The sequence below is a fragment of the Ambystoma mexicanum genome, chromosome 3q (assembly GCF_040938575.1).
Source record: "Ambystoma mexicanum isolate Mex_15411 chromosome 3q, UKY_AmexF1_1, whole genome shotgun sequence".
In the NCBI taxonomy this organism is placed as follows: domain Eukaryota; kingdom Metazoa; phylum Chordata; class Amphibia; order Caudata; family Ambystomatidae; genus Ambystoma; species Ambystoma mexicanum.
Genome location: NC_090926.1, coordinates 794,619,373 through 794,636,210, shown reverse-complemented (window position 1 = coordinate 794,636,210; position 16,838 = coordinate 794,619,373). Strand labels below are relative to the sequence as shown.

Sequence of the window (16,838 nt, the reverse complement as noted above, 5' to 3'; positions counted from 1 at the left end):
GAGAACTTGATGCAACAAAACCCCTGAAATTCAGCTAAAGCCACCTTAATTTTGCACCCCCTGTTACACAGTCTGCGACCACAATGATGACATTACATATGGCATCACTGGTGACCTCCCTAGTGACATCATCTATGACATATACAAAAGACAATGTATTAAAAAATTGGATACTATTTAAAGATTACTTTTACTTTGTACAGTAGGGGCCACATTACGGGTCTGACGGTAACAGTGCCGGTGCTACCGGCAGGCTGCCGCTGGACCCGTAATCATTTACCAGAATCTGACTTCTTGATTACAACCCCGGTGGCCCGGGAAGTCAGGTGCTGGCAAATTGTAAGTCCCCATTCCCTATGGGACTCTATGGGAAAATGGGACCACAGAAGCACTGGCACCGTTGCTTCCGTGACAGTCTGCCTGCTGTGGCCGTTGTGCTTCACATCGGCTCCGGCAGGCAGACATGTCGTTTGCTGGTCAGGAAACAACGGTGCCGGTAATACCTAGAGTGATCATATGTCTGATGCCATTAGTTAAATAATCATTGATGTCATACATGATTTTATTAACGATGCCACCAGTGGTAATGTCATAGTGATGTCATCTATTATGTCATTGTGGCTATAGGCTGCGCAAAAGGGGGCGCAAAGTAAAGATGACTTTAGCTGAATTTCAGGGGTTTTATTGCATTAAGTTCTTGTTAGGCAGAATCACCTGCAGTACCCTTGGGGACCACTACAGGCAATTAGGACTTCAAGTGTAAGCACAATTCCACCTTTGGTACATACTGTACTACACAGTAAAGTGGTAGCGATGGCTGAGCAGTCAGACTTCTCTCAAGAGTTTAAGTGAGCAGTAGAACAAGTTACAAAAAGGACCAACAAATACAGTGATTCAAATATACACTTACTCAAGGTTTCTTGGTTAAAGAATATACATTTATTTACTCAGTCAGTTAGAAAACATTACAATAGCACAAGCAGCTCAATATCACACACTAATACACCACAATAATCCAACCGGTATGTAAATGAACAAGTTTAGCTCCAAAAGTAGGGAAAAGACAAAGTTATAAGAATAGACCACCCAAATACATTCATAGCCAGGGCAAAGGGTTTCAGTTACATGCAACCAGAAATTCTTCTCAATAGGCCTGGGCCAAAGTCAAAGTTTCAGAGACTTTTGTATAGGATAGCACAGTTCTGGTAGGAGTTAAGTCTTTGCCACAGATATTTAAAGGATTTGGCTAGGCGAAAGGTTTGACGAATGTTAAGGCAAGGACAAGCCTTCGTAGTTGAGGAAAGTTTCACACACTTTCTCGATGGCCGAAAAGATTTCCAGACCACGTTCGCACAGTACCTTGTCAATGAAGAAAGCTGTAGCTGAGGCAGTTGTTCCTGGCAGTTCAAGCAGATATTGCTGTTCCTGAGCTTCAGTCGTGGGGACAAGGAGGACACCGGGAGGTTCCTGCACTGCCCAGGGAAGAGGCCAAAAGCTGTAGCAAGACGTCGGTTTAAGGTGTGAGTGCCTTAAAGTCCACGAGCTGGTTTCTTTCCCTCTGGCTATCTGGTTTTCAACAGCACTCTGATGAAAATTCAACCAGATGGGGATGGTGTCCAGGTGGCTTGCGAGTTGGTTGTTCCCACCAAACTCAAGGGAAGAAGTTAACCTTGAAGGGCTTCTCTGTCGTCTGAGTTTCAGGCAATTCGGACCTGCAGCGGGGCTTCACCGATCGTGTAGGAGTTGCAGCAGTCCTCTTCCTTCCTCTCCTCTACGGTTCTTTTGTTCCAGTGGTCAACTCTGCTTTCCAAGTCCCAGAGACCTGCTTTTAAACAGTTTTCCCCCATTCATTCCAGCCTGGCTATCACTCACACAGCAGGTTGGCTGTCCTTGCCGGACAGCCAGCCGACCCATCACACCACAGTGCATTCAGGTCTCCTAGGAGACTAAGCACAGGGAGTTTCGGGCACCTCCCTCACATCCTGTCCACACCAGACACCCTGGCACCAGAGAAGGGCTTCAGCACTGAAGCCCTCCAAAGGTCAATAAACAAAGGGACCAAACCTTGTTTGGCACGCAGAGACAAACACAAGAAGGACCTTTCCTAAAAGAAATGGCGAAAAAAGATGACCTGAGTCTGTTTTTACAGATAGGTCTGGGGCGCCATATTGAAAAGCATGACTGACCAGTAGTTTTTAGCTACCGTTGTTAGCAGTGGCATAACACAAAGTGTTGGGGCCCCCCTGCGAGCCATGCTGAGGGGGCCCCCTCCAACTTGCCAACCAATCAAGGGTTGTGTCACACTATGGGAAGGCCTAGATTTTCACGCTTGCACAATACGCACAAACGTGCTACTGAAGGGTTATGCTGCACTTTGTACTAGGAGAAAGAGATAAATATTTGTTTTGATGCAGTATAGAGCACACTTTATGAGAATAATTGGCTAAAAAGCCAGAGTGTATACATGCAAGTCACCAACAGTGCACAGGAACATTAATGCTTTGTTACTAAAAATGCCATGCCACATTGAAAACATGTTCCACTGGCTGCACAATGTAGAGCAGTGTAGACACGTAATAACATTACAGTAAAGCATGGCAGGCCATATTTAGACATATACCTAGACTGGTTGCACCAAAATTCAAGTTGAATCAATAACACTCATCAAGAAGAGAGCTCACATTCAAGCCTCTGCTGCCTCTAACAACACGGCCAAACTCTTTAAAATCTGCAAGGAACTGATCAATCCTGTTTCGGTCTCTACCCCTCCTGTTCCCTCCCAGGCCCTCTGTATGGCTCTAGCCCAGGGGTCTCCAACCTTTACGTTAGCTAGAGCTACTTGTAGCAGAGGCCAACAGTGGGGAGCTACTAGCGGGCGATATCGGGGTGGGGATATTTATAAACCTCAGAATTTTTACCAATATTTTTTTGGCTCGATTATTTCCCCTCTATAAACAGATGGACTAACATATGCCTTCACGAATATATTAAGAACTTCAAAAACGTCTTTGTTGCATTATTATTTATTAGTAGCTGTCTCAAAAAGACAGATATTTGTTGGATTACCACACAAATATCTTGTAATTTTTGTGCCCCTTCCTTTGCATTTTATGCAGGTTTTCTACATGCTAGGCACACTATTGTTTTCCAAATGTGCATTTCACACTTCCAAAAAAAATAAAATAAAAATAAAAAGTAATTTCCTAATTGAAAAATGCTGCTTGCGTTCACAAGTTTTCTTTGACATTTTATTTTTGTCAGACACCACACATACTCCGCTATTTGCCGGTAAGATAGCTCAGCGGGTTGAGCACTCGCTGCTGCGATCTGAGCGTGATCTGCAGGTTGCAGGTTCGAATCCCAGCAAGTCCAACTCAGCCTTTCATCCTTCTGAGGTCAATAAATGAGTACCAATTTCGGTTGGGTGATATTGTATGTAAATATGTGCTCTGTAAAGCGCTTTGGATTAAGGCGCTATATAAATAACACATCATTATCATTATTTGTGTTATATGCTTGTCAAACTGGTTAATCACAAATAAATGCTTCTGTTATGCTGACAGCAGTTTTTAGGAAATTAAACTGTGTGTTCATGGGTGCCAACTTTTGATTTTCACTACAGGGGCAGAAATATCCCCACCTCAGCCCTGAATATAAGCAAGCAACCAGCCCAACCCATACCCTGGCAAACACATTGTATAGCACTTTTTTTATAAGGCATTGCAAAAAGTCATACGGTTAACAACCTGTAGTTTTGAATATATAACATCTCAGCATCGGTCTGTCAACCTGCTGAGCTATCCTGGTAGGCTTCTACTGTACAGCGTGTCTATGGATCGCTTAATGTACTAAAAGTGGGTGTACCTGTGTCATGGAAGTGATTTAAATTGGAAATGTACAGTGTGGAATTTGGAAAGAAGCCACATGAAGGAAATTGCACCATTTTATAAATATTATTTTGAACATTTCCAGGCGAGCGGCAGTGCCACTGTGATATTTTCATTATGTGGTCCCAATGATCCTGATCCTGCCCCAGCCCCTACAACATCTCTGGCAAACAAGAGCAGCTTGCTTAAGCAAGACAGTGTCGTGGGGGCACACAAGGCCAACTGTGGTACTACAGGCAGCCTGCAGAAGCAGAAGGTGATACTGACATCTGTCAGTCGATTTACAAGCAGATCCAAGTGGCACAGCAGCCAAGCTCTCTGCCCGCGTTCGGATCCTGAACACGGAAGCACCATTAAATAATATAACATAGGAAAATGTTTATTTTTCGGTATCTTCAGTGCGGGTGACTGAAAAGGCTCAGGCGAGCTACTAGTCGCCCGCGATCGACTGTTTGGCGACCTCTGCTCTAGCCTCTCACTTCTCCGCTAAGCCTCAGGACATCCTGTCCTCTATCTCCTCTTCCTCTCCCTTTTCCTCTCTCAGACCCCTCCTCCTCCTTTCTCGCCTTTCTCTCAGACAACACCTGACCAAACAGGTGCTCCCCTGCTCCTCCAGAACCCTCAAGAACCATATTGACACCCTCGCTTAGCCTGGGCCGATTTCTGTAAACTATCGCCCAATCACCATCATCCCTTTCCTGGGCTAACTCTTGGAAAAGCTGGCCATCTTCCTGCTTACTCTCTACACTGAATCTCTTGGTTGTCTCTATGACCATCAGTCTGGCTTTAGAGCTGCCAGATGCACAGAAACTGCTCTCCTAAGTACCTGTGAAGATCTGCTCTCTAACCTTGATTCCAGCATTCCTTCTGTCCAAATCCTCCTTTATCTTTCTTCTACTTTTGACACAGTCAACAACGCCATCCTGATCAGTCGACTACGTGAGAACCTGGGCATCACGGATCAGGCCCTGGAGTGGCTGGCCTCCTTCCTCTTGGACTGCCCCTCAGAGGTCCAATCCAACTTGGTCCCTTTCTCTCCGCCATCTCTCTCTCTCTACCTGTGGCGTTCCCCAGGGATCTATCCTCTCATCCTGGTTTTTCAACCTCTACTTGGCCCCTTTGGCCTACCTGATCTGTACCTTCTCGTCTAACTTTCAGTGTTATGTGGATGACACTCAGCTCTCATTCAGTCTCCTCTCCTCTCTCGCTCATTCCTGACAGTAGGGATTGCAAAAATAGGAACATGCTACAATAGGGAAAATACTGGAGCTGGCAAAACTAGGAATATACTTGACTATTAACACAGGGGGATGTTGGGGATTTCAGTCAGGAGTTTACCAGGGTTGTCACACTGGGAAAATACTGAGCTTGACTAACTTGGACTGCGGCAGTAGTGGCTCGCCACTATGAGCGGAGAGGCTTCTCACCCTTGCCTTAGTGGCAGACTGAACGGACCACCTGGGTACTTTATTTGCACAACTCGTGGATGCGCCTGCACCATTCTGAACGGTGCCGGTGCATCTGAGCTCCCCATTCCCTTTCAGCCCCATGGAGTCGAATGGGGATGGGGAGTCAGTTATTGCCGGCACCCGCGAATGGGCAATTACCTGGTCTGCCGAACTCTGCATGACCCGGTAATTGCCCATTCGCGGGTGCCAGTAAAATCACAGGTTCGGCAGCAGCCGTGCCTTTGTTACAAGCACGGCTACCGCCAAACCCGTAATGAGGCCCATTGTTTCTTTTCAAGTCACTTTGACTTCATAAAGACATTATTTCCATTAAGGACCGTACCATAATGGAAATAATTTCTTTATGAAGGCAGAGTGACTTCAAAAATAAACTATTTCTTTTTGAAGTAGGGCTCCCCCGACCCCATGACATGGAGGCCTCCATCCTGGGGACCTCCATGTCATGGGGTTGGGGGAGCCCTTGGACTTCAAAAAAAAGTTTATTTTTGTAGTTACACTGCCTTCATAAAGAAATTATTTCTGTTTATTAAAAAAAAAAACATTTTTTAAAAGAATTGGAAAAAAATGTTTTTAATTTTTTTTCTCCATGTGGGCCCCCCTCCCAGGACATGTGCTAGTGGGGCCCCCGCACCACGGGGGCTGCGGGGGCCCCCGTTATGCCAGTGGTTGTTAGCGGTCAGGAAAAATCATGGTAGTTTGATCTAAACCACTGCCATCAGCCATTTAAAGTAGGAAAGGGTAACAGTTTACTGTTACGTGAGTGTTTTGACTCGGGGGAAGCTAGGCAACCCCTCCAGCAATCTATAGGAAGATAGGGTGTGCTGGGTCTGTAAATTTAAAGAGACTAGTAAAGTCAATTTAACTATACAGGCTCTGGTAGACAGTAGTCAGTCCCAGAGAAGGTATTTAAACCTTGGGAAGTCGGAAAGACAACCCTGTGCCACTGCACTGAAGGTGCAGTGTGACGCATAGAAAAAGATGATACCTATGGAGTTGTGTTAAAACTCCATAACCAAAGAACACAAAAGTAAAACACACATTGAAATACATGAGAGTGGGGAAAAAAGGCTCACACTCTTTCCAGGTAAAAAATCAAATCCTAGAAATTCAGCAAAGTTGCTGAGGGTCTCAAAGGGTAGGGGAAACTAACACATTTTGAGAATTGTCCCGAACAGTTCTCACCTTAATGTCCCTGCAACTAAAGTTTTTTTCCTTGAATTTCAAGTGTTTTGTTATTACACATGGCCAGTGGCCACAGCCCACGACCAAGCCCACTGTATATTTTAGAACACTATCAGACCACTAGCCATGGCCTTCGACCATTGCCTGTGGGCGAAGTCCTCTCTATATTTTAAAACACTTTCAACCCATCACTTAAAGGTGTTTATCCATCACTAACTGATTTTGACCGGTCTTGACAGTGGTATTGTTATTTATTAAAGATTGGAGGCTTTGAGAACTTACAATGCTTTTAGGCAATGCACAGTGAGATTACATTTGCCAGGGATCACACAACTTGGTTAAGCAGCATGCTGCAAGCCCCTTGTTTTATGGCCGGTCTCTTGGTGAATGGTGTGATAGATCACACAACCCCAACTAACCGCATTTAAGCAGCACATAAAAGGAAATAAATGACTGGCTGCAAGAACACCATTTGCCAAGGTACTTTTGCCCCATAGCAAAAATCAAAAGCTGGCACCTATGAATATACACACAGTACGTGAAAAAATGTCCTAAAGTGAAATATACAAATGTAGTTCAATTGTTTTTCCCCTTAGAAGAAAGTGTGCAAGACAAGATGGCATTGGACTTGGAAAAAAAAAGTAATGAACACCAGAAAAATAATCTGAGAGAGGAAATGTTCCAATAAATATGCTGGCAAAGAATTAAAGGTGCTCACCTTTTAGACCCTGCAATCATCTGTCGTGAAATATTCCCTGGAAAACAAAATCCCAATATGAAACAGCTGATTGTGGTCTTGTGGGTAAGCGTCTGCACTGGGAACATGACAACTTGAGTAAAATCCTGGTAGCCAAATACTTGAGCAAGCTTGCCAACCTCAAAAGAACTCAAGGAGTTGCGTCCGCCCTCTGAAAAAAATGTGCTGTCCACCCACATGTGTCCTTTACTTTTGCCCTGAAAAGCAGTCAAAATCAGGGACAAATAACTACCAGTGTCCAGGATTTCAAACTCTTTTGCCATATCTAAGGCAAATACTCATGACTTAACCCTCTCATCATTTCCCCTCCTCACGCCCATGCCTGGCTTTTAACAATACTCTGCTTTATACAGATAACTTGAAAAGTACACATACCATACTGTTACTCAAATATATAAATCCTAATAGAACTATTTTAGGCAGAAGTGTACAATTGTGGCATTACTCCCCCATCTTGACTGGGAGATGACAAATATCAAAATGCAATTCAGCAAAAGGCAAGAAACATGGTCTCAGAGTTCAATATTTTCAAGGACTGACAGTAGCACGGTTTAAAAAAAGAATGCAGAAGCTGTGTGTTTTCTTAGTGTATTATGAGATATATAAAACTAAGAAAACACACAGCATCCGGGACTGTGGGCTGTCTTACATCCATGCAGTAACCGGGACCGACACTGCTTAACTTCAAAGCGTGGATGTGACTGGACCCCCCCAGGCCATGTTGCTACCGGTCTTGTAACTTGAGCTCATTTATTAGGCAACATGGCCTGAGCTGGGTGGCCCGTTCCTCGCTTTGAAGCTTAGCAGGCTTGATCCTGGTTACTGCATGGATGGGAGACCTGGATGCCTATCGGGTCACTGGCCATGGCCAGTGATTTGTTACACCTGATGTCACTGTAGCTGTAAGAATATCTATTTTTTCTAAACGTTCTTTTCTATAGCCACACGTCCAGAACTACAGATGCCCTTGGCTATCTGTAGTCATATTATAATTGTGACTATCAGAGAAATGTCTGAAAAAATGCTTTCCTGCCCCCCACACACCCTCACCAAGTGTCCCCCTCCTCTGTGCCTGCTCCCCAACACACCCATGATGGCCTCCTCGCCCCCATGCCCTCTCACATTCCACCCACAGCACAAGCTGTTTCCGTGACAGTTTGCCTTCAAAAGTCGTTTATTTATGGTTAATCTGTCCCTAGAAGAGGCTTCAGATAAGCTTTGTGTTGCAAACCCATTCCCTAGATCCTCTTCAACTCCTAAATTTCCCTTGGTGTCCTCTTGTGCCCCCAGACTGATGGCATTTGCATGTTTTTTGATCTGCAACTGGGTTTTTTCCTGTGTTTAATTTTCCGACACCCTCAGCGATAGCCACCGCTATCCCTTACATCAAGCAAAAACATAGATGACGGCTATTTCATTTCTAAAAACACCCGGTTTTGGCAATTGCGCGCTCCGGCAAAGATTTTCCTTTTTTGTCTATGGGAAAATTAATGGGAAGTAGTCAGCAACTTTTATTTTTCTTTCTAAATAACTTTTTTTTTCCTTTTAACAAGCTTTGCAGTCTGGGGTGGAGGGCACAGTCCCAATTGACTTCAAAATGTTGTATATATAGTTAAGAAACTTCTACAAAAAGTGTCATACGCAACGACAAATGCAGATCGACATACCATGGAGGTGGTCCCTTTTTATAGGTCCTTTACGAAATGTCAATGTTATAGTGGTTCAGGTGAGCTCGGAAGTGCAAGGAGAATACAATGGCCTATTAAAATAGTTATTAGAGGACTGAGAGAAATGGATAAATATTATGTACATATATTTTATTTATATACATGTAGGAACCATGCTCTTTTGATCACAATACAAAATACAATAGATAAATCCAATTTGGCGGGAAGCAGCAAGCTTCTTGAAAAGGGGTGAGTTTGAGTGATATTCCAACCAGCTTGTGGAGGGTAGTAAATGGAACAGACAGTGGGGACAATACGTGGGTGGACATACATAGATTATGAACAACCAACATTAGACATTTTGAAGTGCATGTAGGTGGTACGGACAGCTGTGTTAGGATGCGACCATGATGGATGAAGTGCAAGAGTGGAGGCAGAGAAAGTGAGAGACAGTGGGTTGAGCTTCCATCTTATCTTAACTAGGTCAATCGAATGAACAGTATTTAAGAGCATTCCAGTGATGAGTGGCCAGTAAGGAGAAGGAGCTGAAGTGGCAGGTGGTGCACAGCTGATGGGGGGGCAGACGTTATTGAGAGTTGAAGAGCGGAGGCGAATGGGAGATTAGAGAGGGATTCAATTCGTAAGGTAGTGGAGCGCTAAGCCATGGATAGATTTGACGTCAAGAAACATAAACTTGAAGAGATAAATGTTGTATAGCAAGTCACCTGGCATGATAGTGGTATAGTGGTACTCTGAGGTGGGCGGGGATATAGTTAGGTTGCAGAGGTTGCAAACTTTGTGGAGGGGAGTGAAAGAGTACAGAGGGAAGGATGGGTACAGCCTGATGCAGTAGTCGATTTTTCTATGGAACTTGGTGGAGATAAGAGTTTGGAAGACTGGTGGATGAAATGCGGGTGTGTTTTTCTGATATTTAGAAGGTTAATCTTGCCCACAGTTGCTGTGTTGAGGAATTGTTTGCTATCAAAGAGGGCCCTTGGGTTGCACACCCTGTGTGATGGAGCGAGGAGATCAGGCAGAAAGGGGAAAAGGAATGGGAGAAAGGGGTTGGCACTAAAGGATATGAGAAAGAGGACTTCCGTCTTGGAGGATATAAACATTAGCCAGCGTATATCCAGTGATGGATTATGGAAAGGCAATTGGTGAATAACTTGGAGATAATGATGGAGGAACGAAAAGGTGGTAAGAAATGCCAATGGATGTAATGAGTTGAACCAGAGGAGAGGTATAGAGTGTGAAGAAGAGTTGGCCAAGGTGTGTGGGATACCCACAGGAAAGTTGGAGGAGAACTTGGTGTTGGAGTCCAAGGAGAAGGAGTGGTAGGAGAGGTAGCTCAGCCAGTTGAGGGTGGTGTCCTCGAAGCCTTGGGAGAAACTAGTTTTAAGGAGAGAAGTACATGTCACCATGTCAAAAGCAGCAAATTGCTTGAGTGGAAGGAGGATAGAGAAGTGGTGATCAGCAGTAATAAATGTCATGGCATATGTGAAAGAAGTCTCCGTGCAGTGTCTGCTGCGAAACAGAGATTTGAGGCGGGCTGCACAGTGCGTTTACCTCAAAAACGTTGCAGTGAAAGGCGACTCTCTTGAGGATTTTGGAGTGAGAGCCAGGTCTGTAGAAAGAGGGATTTGTTTAGGTCACCAGTAGGTTTTTAGCAAGTTGGGTATGACCATCTCCTCCTCGTAGCCTGCCGGGAAGATGCCAGTTGATGGAGATTGGAGAGGGAGGAGTTGATGAAAGCTGATAAAGGAGCAAGCTCTTTGATAGGTTAGAGTAAAAAGGCACCAATAGGAGCACAAGATGGGTTGGCTGGTGAAGGATGGGCGCCCGCTCAGCAGGGGAAGTGGAAGAGAAGTGGGATGGCAAGAGAGAGTAGGGTGAAAGTGGAGGAGAGGTGCAGAAACGCATAGAAGGGTGTCCCATATTTAGGTTATTTCTGAGGTAAAGTAGGAGGCCAAGTCATCAGTGGGGAGGAAGGTGGATATGGAGTGGAGTTTAGTGGGGTAAAGCATGGGCTGGAGGGTCCTTGACCAATTGGGAGTTGGTGAGTGGAGAGAGCATACAACATCAATGTAGTAGGAAGATATGGTTGAGCGAAGAGTAGACTTGTGGGCAAAGAGAGACGTAGGCAGCGAGCAGAGCGCAAGATTTGCACCAGTAGATTGCGCCGAGAAGCATGGTGGTTTTCAGCTTTTAGATGATTGGAAAGATCAATGGTGGATGGCGAAGGGGAGAAGCAGTGGACTGGAAAGTGAGTCAAGGGGAGTGGCCACTGCAGTGCTGATCTCTGTAAAAGTGAGTTTGATCTCGTATAAAAATGGGTAACGCGAGCACAAAGGGAGGCCCTGAGATTGTCAAGATAGGGGGCTATGGAGTCTGGCTTGAATTCATTTTGGTAGTGGGTGAGGGAGGGGGATGAGTGTATGTAGTGGAACAAATATCTGGCGAAGTGAGTGAGTGCTCAGCGGGAAGCAGAGCTATCAAGCAAGGAGGATGGGAAGTAGAGTGTTAGCAAGTTGCCAAGAATGTGGGTATTAAAGGTATTACGTTGACCAGAGTGTGGTTGGAGAGGGTGGAGTCATTTTATAATCTATGGGTTTTGATTAAGTTGCTCAAGTAGAGGTCAGCAGTGATGACGGCAGGTAGAGGTTCAAGTAGAAGTTCACTGTCATAGAAGAAAAGGCTTAGAGTGCCAGATGTCTGGTAGGTGGGTGAGAGCAAGATGGTGGACACAGATGTGTTCAAAGGAGGACGATGTAAAGCCTGGGGATGGGGGGCGAGTGGGCTGATGGAGGGTCCTTACTGGTCATCAAACCACTACCTTTCCTGATGTCAAACAATGAAACATAAACAAGCAACCTTATAACATGTTAAGCTTTTTTGAAAGTATTTAAGTCTTGGAAGTACATCTACAAAATGCAGAGAACATTTTTCGTCTGAGTTGCATTCTAGTATTTGTAGTTTTCTATTCAAGAAGGGCAAATTTAAGCTGCAATCATGTTCTTTGCTTTCATATTTCTATGTGGATTTATAGAGTAGTGTATTATGATGTGTGCACCTTTCAAGTTCTGGCTACTAAGCAGAGTATTGTTGAAAGGCAAACACAGCCGGGAGATGTGTGGTCAAGTAGCTAAATTTCAGACGGGACCTCTGAAATCCCAGCTTTACAGTTACCTAAAATGTGTGCTACCAGGCAAATTATTTTGTCTCACTGATACTTATCTATCACAATTATAAGGCCCCAGAAGTGATTCAGTTCCCACTCTCCACTACACAAAAAATCCCCAACCATAATATTAATAATAATAATCATCCTCCATATATTGGACATCAAGAAGTTTGTCTCTTGGTTTACTCCAGGCAACTTCTTTTAATGTAACTTCCTATGAGCCCCTAAAGTAACAAAGACTTGTATCACTCTCTGTGGTGTCATTTTCTGTGTTGTAACTGTGATATTATTAGGCATGCAAATTCGGGTCACCCATACACATTTTGGCGCACAGGACCTCGAAATTCTTTGGACTGGCGTGAGAGGGCCTTGCCCACAACTGACCTTGAAAAGCGTGCAAACAGATCTTCCCATTTTGCAGGCCTATGGCTGTCTACATTTTCATGGGGCATCCGGCAGGGGGCACAGGTTTGTAATTGACTTGTTAGAAGACTTGGATCTGTCAGTCTCCTTAATCGTTAATGCATGCACAGGTTTCCACCTCCATGTCACTGGGTCCATGTTTGACCAAGGCGCTACCTGTCAGTCCTATCTCGTGGGCAGACCAATGGTTGAAGTGAGCCGGAACGGTCGGGAGCGGTGTTTCACTACTTTTATTTTTTACTGTTAGCAGCTCCAACACTTTTTGCAATAATTGTCACCATTCCAGAACTGTTCTTTGTGAAGTTAAAGCACGCTTCGCCCTTTTACCACAAGACATCAGCTGAAGCTAAACTGCTAGACTGAAATCTGTTTCAACTCATTTGGCTGTCAACCAGCATGCCTGCAACCCTTAAAAAATGTGTTGCACGTTGCTCTCTTCCTTCCAACTCTGTTCCCCGCCGGAGTTATCGTTCCACAACTTTTTTCGTGCACTTCTGTCACTGGGGCAGACAGTCCTGCGCCGATTTGCCTCTGGGCAACAATTCGTAACATACAAGTGCAGTCACATGTTCATTTAAGCCCATACTTGCAGCGTGTAACACAAGTTGGGGCCCCTCACAAGCCGTGCTGAGGACGCCCAAAACTAGTTCAGGTCATGTCACAGCCACCTAGGCCGGCCTTCGTTACCACGCACGTGCAATGCACATGCAATGCACATGCATGCTGGCACAGGTGCATGCCATGCGTTCCCCTAGGCAAAAGATGAAAGTCTTTTTTTTAATAAAACATTACTCCTTTCACCTAGTGTATAAACAAGGGGTGTAGTGTAGAGCGCCTGGCACCCGATTGTACCATCTGCCACTGTGCGCAGCCAGTAAAGTTATTATGCACATGACAGTGGCATTTTCATAACAGGGGAGCGGTCGGGAGAGGTTGTCCCCAAGAGGTTTTTTTTTTTTTATATGCTTTGAAAAATGCATTTGATAGCACAATTTTGAAAAGAAAGCAGTGAAAAAATATACATTTTACTATTGGTTCTCTAGGGTAACGGGAAACAATCCAGGAGATGTCATGTCGTCAACAGTAGACACAACAGATGCTAACATTGCCATTGTAAATCACTTTAATAAAGCTGTACAGACAAAATATGCTAGCATTGCTACTGTAAACCACTTTCAAAAAGCTGGATTCTAGTGGTCACAATGTATGCTAGTATGGTCACTGTGAATCACTTTCCAAAAGATGCAGCCGCAGCTTATGCCAGTAATGGTGTGTAAATCACGTTATTTATTTACTGGAATTCTTATACATCGCGCCACACGCCCGCAGGCCTCAGGGCGCACACAAAACAATACAAAACAAGACAAGAAGGCAGAGCAACAGAGGAGGGAAATCAGAGTCAAATAAATCAAGAGATCAGGAAAAGGAGACAAAAGATTTTAATCGGGAGGGTTTTTCTTGACACTGGTGTACAACCTATGCCAGTAATGGTCATTGTAAATAAATGCCATGAAGATGCAAATGCAATCTATGTGATGGTCATTGTAAATCACTTTCATGAAGCCCCAGATACAATCTATACCATAATAGTCACAGAAAATCACTTCAGTGTCTCCGCTGCCTAAAGCATGCATGGCACTCAAAGCTCTTACACACTCATACAGTCAATCTCTCTCACACATGCAACATATGCGTGCACACGCATGGTAAATATTGCAGACACGCTGCAATACAAACACATACAAATATTTGTATTTTATTTTTACTTAAGTTGTTCTTGGTACCCAGTGGTACACAGTAACACTGTGCCTCAATGTGGTGATCTTTCCCTAATACAGGTAAATAGAGGGTAAGGAGAGCTGTGCACTGGTGCTGCTCTGGAAAAAGCTGTGCCAGGCACACAGGTGGGCACTTAGTTTCTCAGCAACCAGTGACATGGTTCCATGTAGGGCCTGAGAAGTGCTTGTAGCTTAATACAATCCATGTTCATTATAATGAAAGTGTGCACAGCAGAACATTTTAGGCAAGGGCTGGCCATATTTTTAAGGCACTTTATTTGTACTTTAACTGGCAGTGTGCTCAGGGGTCTGCCTGGTCATAGTTACCCCTGAACTGTTGCTTTGGGGACCCCGGCTACACCAGTGCCTACTTGTTGCCCATTCCACCTGAAAGGCCAATGATCGAATAGGCTGTTGGAATGCTGGCACCTATCAGGGCATGGATGGAATTTACAAGCGAATATTGTGGGTGCATAAGGAGTAAATCAACCTTAAACACCTTTGGGTGCAATCAGTGGTGGAGATTGTATTTGATGCTGTGGAGCAGATGGCTCTGAAGGGAGCACCTGCATTGTCAACATGGTCAATGATGACGGATGAATATTTTTTTTAGGGAGCATTAAAGTCTTCTTCAAATCAATGCAACCAAGCATTGTGAGGTTGTCAGAAACAACAAAGAAGAGCTTAAAGGGTGGGGATATTCCACCACCCTAAAAAGTGAAATGTTTTGAAATGGTGCAATTTACAGCACTGTTTTTGAGAAAATCGAATGAAAAATTAATGACAAGTAGCACATGAAAGATGTCAGGTCAACAACGGTAAACAGGAGGGTTTTACAACAGTTTCATGTTGACTGTTTCCACAATATGTTCATGCCAGCATTGCCATTGTAAAACGCTTTCATGAAGTTGCATCCAAAATATATAGACCAGCATTACCACAGGATATCATGTTCATGATGTTGTGCCAACAATAAATGCCAGACTTGCCACTGTATGCCATGCTCATGATTCTGCAAACACAATATATGCCAGCAGTGACACTGTGAAGCATCTTCAACAATCTGCACCCACAATATATTTCAGCATTGCCATTCTAATCACTTTCATGGTGCTGCTCCACCCACAATTTTTGCCAGCATTCGCATGGTAAATCACTTTGGTGTTGCACCCACAATATGTGCCAATATTGCCATTGCACATTATTTTCATGAAGCTGCACCAGTACATACCAGAATAACCACTGTAAGTGACGTTCATGATGCTACACGCACAATATGTGCCAGCATTGCCATGAAGGTCATTTTCATGCTGATGCACCAGTATATAGGCTAGAAAGCCGACGGTGAGGGCTGCACTCCTTTTGTCTAGCCTGAGAAGCTAGAAAACATTCATCAAATGTTTATGTAGTAGATGGATAATGTCAATCACAGGAATCACTGCATCAAACGGAATACATAAGTGGTTAGAAAACCAAGGTGTATTTTTTTAATGAACCAGTATTAGAGGCCATTGTCAATATGCCAATGCATTTCGTACTCCAATGAAGTTATTACCTCTGGTAATGCAGAAAATTGAAACAATTGGGCTCACAGCCCAGAGTCAAACAGCAAAACAAGAACAGCCAGTCAGTCAACCATGATCCATAAAAATTGGGATCATTGTGCACACAACATTAAAAGGATGTGGCATGACATTTGTTTGTTTGTGCATGCGAGTAGCAAAAATTCAGCACAATGTGCCAGCATCCACGGTGCAGAGTCACTTTTTGAGTGGGTATGCACCCCATACTAGATTAACCTTTAATAAAAATCTGATGAATGAAATTAGCAAAGATTTGCTAATTGGGGTGTTGCCCGCTCACCGTGGCTCTTTGATGCACCAATATATGCCAGCAGTGCCACAGTAAATCACTTTGATGAAGTTGTCCCCAAAATGGAGACGAACATTACCACAATCTCGCACGGTCATGATGCTGTACCACGTTATATATGCCAACATTGACACCACAAACACATGCATGTATTGCATTTACACGCACACCCACAATCTAAGTAATCCACACTGCTGCTAACATACACATACATACAAGAACGCAAATACCGATTCATTCAAATGCTTGCATGCATACACATACACTGCATGCATTACATTAACACACACATGCATGCAAACACAAATTGAACTCTTCTGCTCTTTTTATAAGCTCACCTGTAAGTCTTTAGCTGCTTGAGTCGGCGGTAATGGATTCGCCAGCAAGCAGCGTTCCAGAAGCACTCGAACATGTGGGATGCTCACAGCAGGGATCTCAACTTGGTTGTCTAGCAGCCTGGAGTCAACACGTGGCCCCTATTCGTGATGCACCCCAGAATCCTGCACATTAAAAAAAATAATTGAGGGAACAACATCTCTCTGGGAGGCCAGGGGTTGCACCGGGCAATAAGAAGAGACCCAGGTAGGGGACGGGGGGGGGGGGGGGCATGCCACTGGGT

At 44.3% G+C, this 16,838-nt stretch overlaps 1 protein-coding gene across 6 annotated transcripts in view; it reads left to right on the top strand.

Moving 5' to 3' along the window:
- RAB37 (RAB37, member RAS oncogene family) overlaps nucleotides 1-16,838 on the top strand; it is a 545,872-nt gene that overhangs the window by 516,593 nt on the left and 12,441 nt on the right. The window lies entirely within an intron of this gene.